Here is a 7822-nt window from a genome sequence, read left to right as displayed (position 1 = left end):
CCAGCTGGGCACGCCCGTCTCCCCTTACAACAGGCAATGCTGGGCCTTCCGTGGGCCACCTTGTTGAAGGTGTAAGAAACAGTGCCTGGAAGCCTATCAGCCTTCTGGTCCGTCTTCATGTGTATCGGTGTTTTCATGACTTACTATTTTCATGTTCTCTGAGCAGCTTGGGCAGTGGAAGATCATCTGCACTTTGAACCTGCTTATCCAACACGTAATCATTGCATGCCTATGATGTGGCTCTGATCTAACCATAAAACCCAACCCAGTGCTCTGTCCTGGAATAAACAGGCAGTGCCTCCTGGGGCAGAGCTTCTCGGAGGTGGCGATGTGGAGGTGGTGACCACCTAGAAGAGAGCCAGTTCTCTTCCAAATGTACCACAGGGACACATTTATTTAACCCTCAAGGCAGCCCTTGTGATTCCCCGGTTCCCAGGGAGGAACCCAGGCCCAGAGAAGTGCAAGAGCTTGTCCCAGGCCACACAGCTGGTAAGTAGCAGTCGGGCCTCGGCCCCCAGGCACCAAATCCGTGCTCTGAGGAGTGCTGTGTGCGACTGCAAAGCATGTGAACAATGAAGGAGCAAAGACGTGGTGGAGAGCAGGCGAGCCTGCAGCAGTGGCGGTGGGCAGGTCAGCCAGAGACTGCAGCTCGGGGACGCCTCTGACGCCGTTGGCCGGCCCAGGTGTGGAGGACGGGGACTGAGAGCTGCCACTCCGGAGCGGTGGGGAGCCCAGGTTGCTGCGGGACAGCGCCAGCCAGGGCAGCCGTGCTCGTGAGAAAAGGCGGATTTTAATAAGTGACCCAAGACCCATGGGACAGGAGGCCGAGTGTGCTTTACAATCAGCACTTACATGTGAGCTGCTTGGCTCTCGTCCGCTTTCCCCCCGAGCCAGGCCTTGATCCGTGCACGCGAGCAAACAATCTGCCCCCCTTGCTCCAGGCCTGCAGAGGCAGAGGTGGGCGGGTACCGGAGAGTGACGCACCGGGCCCTCATGGTGACTTTATCCAGCTTCACATTTTAGATTTAACCGAGTTTTTGCGTGAGGAATAGCCAGCAATTAAAGAAACAAGGCTGGCAGCTGCAGGTAGATTCATCCTCCAAAGTCAATTCATCCCCCAATGTTCTAAAGGAGAAAATCAGAAGCTTCCTAGGGGGGCCATAGCAGATATGAGGGAGAGGGAGCCGCTGGGGACCAGGGGCTCCTCTGTGTGTACACACGCATGTGTGTGCATGTACAAATGTGCCCCACTCAGACTCTCTAAGGAGGGGACTGAACGGCTGTGGGTCACTCGTCAGTGACTGTGGGCCAGGCTGCCTTAGGCTCTGCCTCCCAGTCCATTGTCATCAGAGAGATAGACAAGCGGTGGCCAGCGCACAGGAAGCCTCCTCGGTTCCCCTGAGGTCCAGAGGGAACTGTGTGTGGTGGCAGCGACATTTTATTTCCAATAGAAACTGCTGCTCTGCCTTCCAAGTGCTTGACGAAATGGCATGCACACTACCGTGCAGCCCAGAAAGAAGGCAGGTGGGAATCCTTTCCTTTCCCTGGAAGCTGGTGGGGAGAGGAAGGGAAACCTGCATTTGCGCAGGACAAGAGCCTTTTCCGGCCCCATGACCAGCCGGTTTCCTGCGCGCAGGAACTGTAAGCAAGAGCCCAGCATCTGGGGAGCGCCTTGCTCCCTGCACGGGGCAGCGGGTGCTGTGCACATGTCCTCAGAGAGAAGCAGTTTGTATCAGACAAAGGCCGCCCAGAAGTGGAACAGGCTGATGCCAGTGGTAACTGAAATTTCATCACTCAAAGGTTAAACTCCAACAAGGGGAAAAAGCTAAGGTGATCAGGCAAAAATAGACAAAATGACCTCCAAGTTCCCTTCTCTTTCAAATCCAAGACTCTGGGACTTGGGTTTGTTTCGCCTACCGTGAGAGTTGGGAGGCCAAAATAGCACAGGCTGCCCTCACGGCCCCCTGCAGTCTCTTACCCCGCATGACACGTGGTAGGCAGCCGGGCGCTCTGGAGTCACACTCCGTGCTCAGTGGCTCCTCCGAGCCTCGTGTGCGTCTTCACAGCCCCTGTGCCCCTGCGCCTCCACCTGAGTGCCTGCTTCTGCTCTCTGTCTCCCAGCCCTGGAGGGTCTGTTACCTGCAGCCGGCTCTCCCTAGCCAGCCTCCATCCACCTCCTGAGCTCATCACGTGCAGCGACCTTACTGGCTTTGTGAGGTCATAGTGGCAAGTCTGTGAGTAAGAGGATAAGAAAGGTGGGGCACAATTTAGCTGGCCATCCCAGAGTGTATTACCAGTGTCCATTCAAAAAGTTCTTGGAAATAGCTTAGTTATGGGCTACATGCATGTAGAGACCCTACCCGCTCCCTCTAGGATGACATTAGGAGGTGGTGGTCAGCTCAGGCGTGTGGAGCTGTCATGCATGGGCTTAGCACCCTCTGGGAGAGCAAAGGGCTGTCTCTGTCCCTCTCACCACCATGCGAGGGCACAGCAAGAAGAGAGCCACCTGCAAACCGGGAAGCAGGCCCCCACCCATCACAGGACCTGCAGCGCCTCCATCATGGACTCCCCGCCCGCCGGACTGTGACGAGCGGACGTGTGTGGTTCAAGCCACGGCAGCAGCCTATGGTGTTTGTATTGTAGCCTGAGCTAAGACACCTCTTCAGCTAATAGACCCACTGCATTATTAAGAGCAGCCACAAAGGTGAGTTTTAAGGAGATATTTTTCATGTGACTTAGTTTGAAATTAAAATTTTCAGCACCAAAACTTCTGCCCCGTGGCCAGCAGTTAAATGGACCATAGAGGAGCTGCAGCCTGGCCTCCACATCAGCTGTTCCTGGCTTCTGTCCTCCCCGCATTTGCCTCATGAAGCCAGCACTGTCCTCAGAACTCTGTCCATACTTATGAACATCTCCACGCCTTCAGGAGATGGAGCTGTGCATCCAAGCACGTGAGAACCCGTGGCCTCTGGAGTGGGAGTACCTCACACCCAGTGTGAGCAGAGGGGTTTAAACACAGATGTCTGCATGCCATCAAACCTCACTGCCTTCCTGCACAGCGGCTGGCTTGTGTGGCACTGGCTGTCAGCGGGTGGCCATCCCACCACTGTGAAGGAGACAGACCACGGATGTTTACACCATGCAAATGAGCCCTGGTATCAACAGGCCTGGGTTTTACAGGAGTGAATGTTCTGGCATCGGATGGCCCGGGTGGAATCCTGGCTCCACCGCCTCAGGGATCATGGCGAATCCCTCCAGGCTTTCCTGTGTCCTGAAGCTCTCTCACCCATCAGAGGGGTCAGTTTCATCTGCCCAGAGCGCTGAGAGGGCCTAACAGAGAGAGGCACCTTTGCTCTGCACAGCTCCTGGGACAGGCCTAAACTCCACCGTGTCAGCTGCCGTTATTACCATGTCTTTGGAGTTCACTGGGCTCTTGGCCGTCTGTTTCCTGGGCCCCAAGGTAAGAGTCAGAATGCAATCATCAAAACCATTGTGAAGGAGCGGAACAAACAAGTCACTGTGCCGTTTTCCCAGGAGGCGCAGAGTAGGCTGAGCGCCAGCTGCATGATGGAACCTGGTCTCAGGTGAGCCCGTTCCATCCCCACAGTGGCCCTGCAGGACCAGCAGTGGACACTGCTCACTGATGAGGGGCTGGCACTTCACAAGGTGACTGCCACCACGCGATGGACTCCCACTGCCCCTGCCCACCTCAACCCCACTTGCCACTGCATTTTCACCTGCTGCAGGTGACCTGGCCCCGGCCCAGGTGAGCTCCCAGGGCTCTAACAGCGCCTCACTGCAGGGCAGCCAGCTCCCCTCCCTCCGTCACTTCTTAAGGAGCATCAGGCAGCAAAACTCTATGAAGTCAGGGCCTCATCTCGACAACGTGGCAAGCGACCCCAGGTGAGCACAGGCGGGGCCCACCTTAGCCGGGTCAGCAGGCCCCTGGGTGCACCTGCGCCAGTGCCCTGGGACACCCGCACCAGAGCCAAGCTTCACTGTCCCCACGTGAACACCACTCTCGGGGCCTGTCCCCCGGGACCCTCCCCCTGAACCCACAGAGGCACAGCGCACTCCCAGGCCCAGACAGTAGGAATCTCCTAGAAGCTGACATTCCTGGCTTCCAACTGCTCCCAACACAAGCCCACCCCGTCATCTTACGGGCACCCAACGCACTGGGTTCAGGGCATGAATGACATGCCTTTGGTAGGGTGTGAACTCTGTGGGGAGGCACACACCTGGGCCGCCTCCTGGGGGTTTGGGCAGCCACTGTGGTACCTCCAAGGTTAGGGTGAAGCTGCCCCCAACCCTGGTGATGGGATTACCTCTAGTCCTCATGCACGAGAAGATTAACAGGAATCACCTGAGAACTGCTCCAAGCCTACACATTCCAGGACCCCTCCAGAGCTCACACCCTGTCCCGCGGACATGTTGCAGCTGCTTCCGGATGGCTGGGTTCCTTCAGAAATCTCTAGGAAGACCTGAAGGGCTCCCAGGTTAGGCTAATGCCCCTCTGTGTTGAGACAGTGTCCTTTCAGAAAGCAAGGGGGACGTGCATGCTATAGGGGCTCCTGCCCCTTGGCAACCAGCTGCGTGACCTCAGACAAGGGAAGCCCTCTCTGAGCCTCACCTGTCACACTGGTGAGCCAGGGTGCTCCTTTCATCAATTAATTTTAAACCATATTTTGTGTAACTATAAGGAAGAGACAGAGAAGGGCTTGGACACATCACCGCTGCACTTTAGGCCCAGCCCTGCAGGAGAGCTCCCGCTCTGAGCCAGGCTCTGCAAGGGGCTGGCCCACAGGAAGGAAAAAGTCATGACATCATCAAGAGGGTCTCTGCAAACCTCCGCACATGCGGGGAGCTGCTGCTGATCCCACCCAGGGGCCGTGCCTTCTACTGAGATGACCTTCTGCCTGAAGAGGTGTGGCTCTGTACGGCTCGGTGCGGTCCCCAGCATTTGGTTGCCGCGGGCCCGGAGAGAGCTGCAGAGGGACAGGCCAGGGACCCCTCCATGGAGGGCAGAACAGGCAGCTGCGTGTGGGCCGCAGGCAGAGGCCACATGAGAGCTCACTGGGCGGAGCAGGAGCTGACCGGAAGAGCCGCCAAACGGGGCGCCGGCCAGAGGGTTCAGGACTCGCGTCTGTGTGGAGCTGGGCAGTGAGGAAGAGGCCAGGGAGCAGCTGGAAGGGGACAGCCTGGCCTGCCCTGGACTCCAGGAGCTCAGGGTGGGGCGGCCGCTGAATGGTGGGTACCAAGGGGCCTCGGTGGGCTGGGAGAGCAGCCGGGCACGTCCCTGGGACGCATGGTGCCAGGACTCGGCAGAGCCCAGCAGCAAGACGTCAGGATCCTCCATCACTGCGTACCCTGAAGGAAGCCCGGGTCCTTGGGGCCCCATCTGTTTAAAGTCATGTTCAAGAATAAAGTCAAGCTGCTGATCAAGAAAAAGAAAGGTTTAAGATACTTGAGTTCTGGATTTCTGTCTTTCTCCGCCTCCACCCTCCTCCTCCTCCTCAAAATTCTTATCTGACATCTCTGCCACTCCCCAAAATTCCAAACCCATAACAGCACCAAAAACTGTTTTCCCTTTTCTGCTCTCAAAACTCTTGGTGGGGTCGTGTGTGGCCGCAGGCCCCACCCCAGCCGCCCAGCCTGTGGGCTCCGGTTTGCCAGCAGGACGGGCTCGTCCAGGATTTGAGGGCTGTGACATGGGGGCCTTCACGCAATGGGGGTCTCTTCTTAAGAAAAAGAATAAAAAGTATGGGCACAGAGTGAAGTACAAATGAGAAAGAAATAATTCAGGGTAGAAAAGAAACCACAACAAATTACAACTATTCAAAAGCTGACAAACGCAGTAAGTGTAACCAAAAAAGAGAACAAATGATGTTCACTAATTAAGTGCCTGATGGTGACCAGCATTTTGAAATATTTCCTACAGTAAGAGCAGAAAGATAAGCGAGTCTTTCTTCCAGCATGGTTACCGGAGTTTGTTTCTTCCTCTCAGTCACTTAGAAAGCTTTTCACTGCACAATGTTCTGCATGTCTGCACTGCAGTTGGAGGCAGACGGGCCTCTGCGGCTGGGCGGCTGGCCCAGCTGGGCTTCCCTCCGGGGTGCCTCAGCAACGCCCGCCTTGAGGTCTGCAGCCATGGACCTCCACTTTGGTGCACGTCAGAATGGCCCGGAAAGATTCTCAGCGTCCACATGCTCATTGACGCAGACCTGCTTCCCAGGAGCCGAGGGGAAGGTATTTGCAGCAGGTCCTAATTATGAGCGTAAGAGAAATCTGTGGTCCTTCATGTTCATTCACACCACTGAGTCCGACCGCCAGTTGCGCACCGACCCAGGGGGCACGGGGTGCCTTCAGTGCGGTTTTCCCAACATGCAGTACCTGGCCTGGAAAAGCTTGGCCTGGGGGGGCAATCGTCTGACCAGAAGAGAGGCCAAGGCACTTGTTATAAAGTGAGTGTGCACAGCAAATACAATTGCATTTATAATAGACAATAAACGTCAGTTCAGATGGCAATCTTTCTGTGTTTTACTCACACGTCCCCTGGTACAGACACTCCCCAACTCACAACGGTTCATGATTTTTCCTCTTTACGATGGTGCAAAGCAATACGCATTCAGTAGAGACCATGCTCAGAATTGTGACTGTGGATCCTGGGTTGATGGCACACGAGGCAGCCAGTCCTCTCTCGTGATGCTGGGCAGGGCAGCAAGCCCAGGCCCCATCAGCCTCGAGGACGTGGGGTCAACAGCCTGCACACTGACCCCTGTCCCCACACAGCATCCTGCTTTTCACAATCAGCCGGCACCCACATGTTCCCTGAGATGGTCAATGCCTCCTTATCAGATTGGCCTGGGTTAGAGGACTTTGTCCGGCCAGAGGGTGAGTGTTCTGAGCACGTGGAAGGTAGACCAGGCTATGCTGTGGTATGCGGTAGGTTAGGAACATTGAGGGCATTTTTGACCTGCAATATTTTCAATTTACATTGGGTTTATCAGGACATAATCCCCTCATAGGTCAAGGAAGTTCTGAATATTAGTTTCTTGGGCCCGCTGTAACAATGATCACAGACTGGGGACCAAAACAGGAGGAATTCATTTATTCTGGAGGCTGCAAATCCAAGATCCAGGGACATAGGCGCTGGCCTTGCTGGGGGTCCCCCATGGGGGGTGGGGAGGAGTAGACAGGTTTTGCTGTATTTCCTCTAGAATTGAAAAGCCAAACGCACACTCCTCCAGCCCCAGATCTCTCCCTGGAGCAGGGCCAGCAGACTGGAGGTCACAGGGACAGGACGTAGGAAACGTGGGAGCAGCAACGGAGCCACTGAGAGACAGGAGGGGCAGCAGGGGCACGGGTGTCCTCTGAAGGCCTGTCCCCAGGGCTGAGCATGGGGACACTCCTTAGCGACAAAGTCGCTTGGGGGTCCTGGCACATATGAGGTGCCCACAGGGCCTGGGGAAAGCTGAGAGCCAGGACTATGGAGCTCGGAGTCAGACCTGTGGGCCCAGGTGCAGACCAGAGAGACCCTGGGGTCTCTGCGCCGTGTGGTCCCACTGCAGAGGTGAGAGGGCCCCGATTCCCACTGGGCGCCCCTCAGGGGAAGGTGACTGGGACGGCCAGTGGGTTTGCCATTCCGCACACTCAGTGTCACCTTGCCCCACCTCCACCTCGTCTCCCCCACCCAAGGCCCATGTCCCGGCCCTCAAACCCTGGCAGCCAGACAGGGCTCGCATGCACTGGACACCACGTACAGAGCACCACGTGCAGCCAGGCACAGCTTCCTGTGTTCCGAGGGAGATCGCTGTGGAAGTAA

At 56.4% G+C, this 7822-nt stretch overlaps 1 long non-coding RNA gene across 1 annotated transcript; it reads left to right on the top strand.

The window, feature by feature from the left end:
- Positions 1–303: 303 nt before the first annotated feature.
- On the top strand, positions 304–5998 carry LOC130680133 (uncharacterized). Its single transcript, XR_008993168.1, has 3 exons — positions 304–489; positions 2760–5292; positions 5326–5998. It is a non-coding gene; the product is annotated as an uncharacterized LOC130680133 (long non-coding RNA).
- Positions 5999–7822: the final 1824 nt, after the last annotated feature.

This window comes from Manis pentadactyla, chromosome 12 (assembly GCF_030020395.1).
Source record: "Manis pentadactyla isolate mManPen7 chromosome 12, mManPen7.hap1, whole genome shotgun sequence".
NCBI classification, from domain to species: domain Eukaryota; kingdom Metazoa; phylum Chordata; class Mammalia; order Pholidota; family Manidae; genus Manis; species Manis pentadactyla.
The sequence above is the reverse complement of the archived record's forward strand: the minus strand, read 5'-3'. Positions and strand labels throughout refer to the sequence as shown.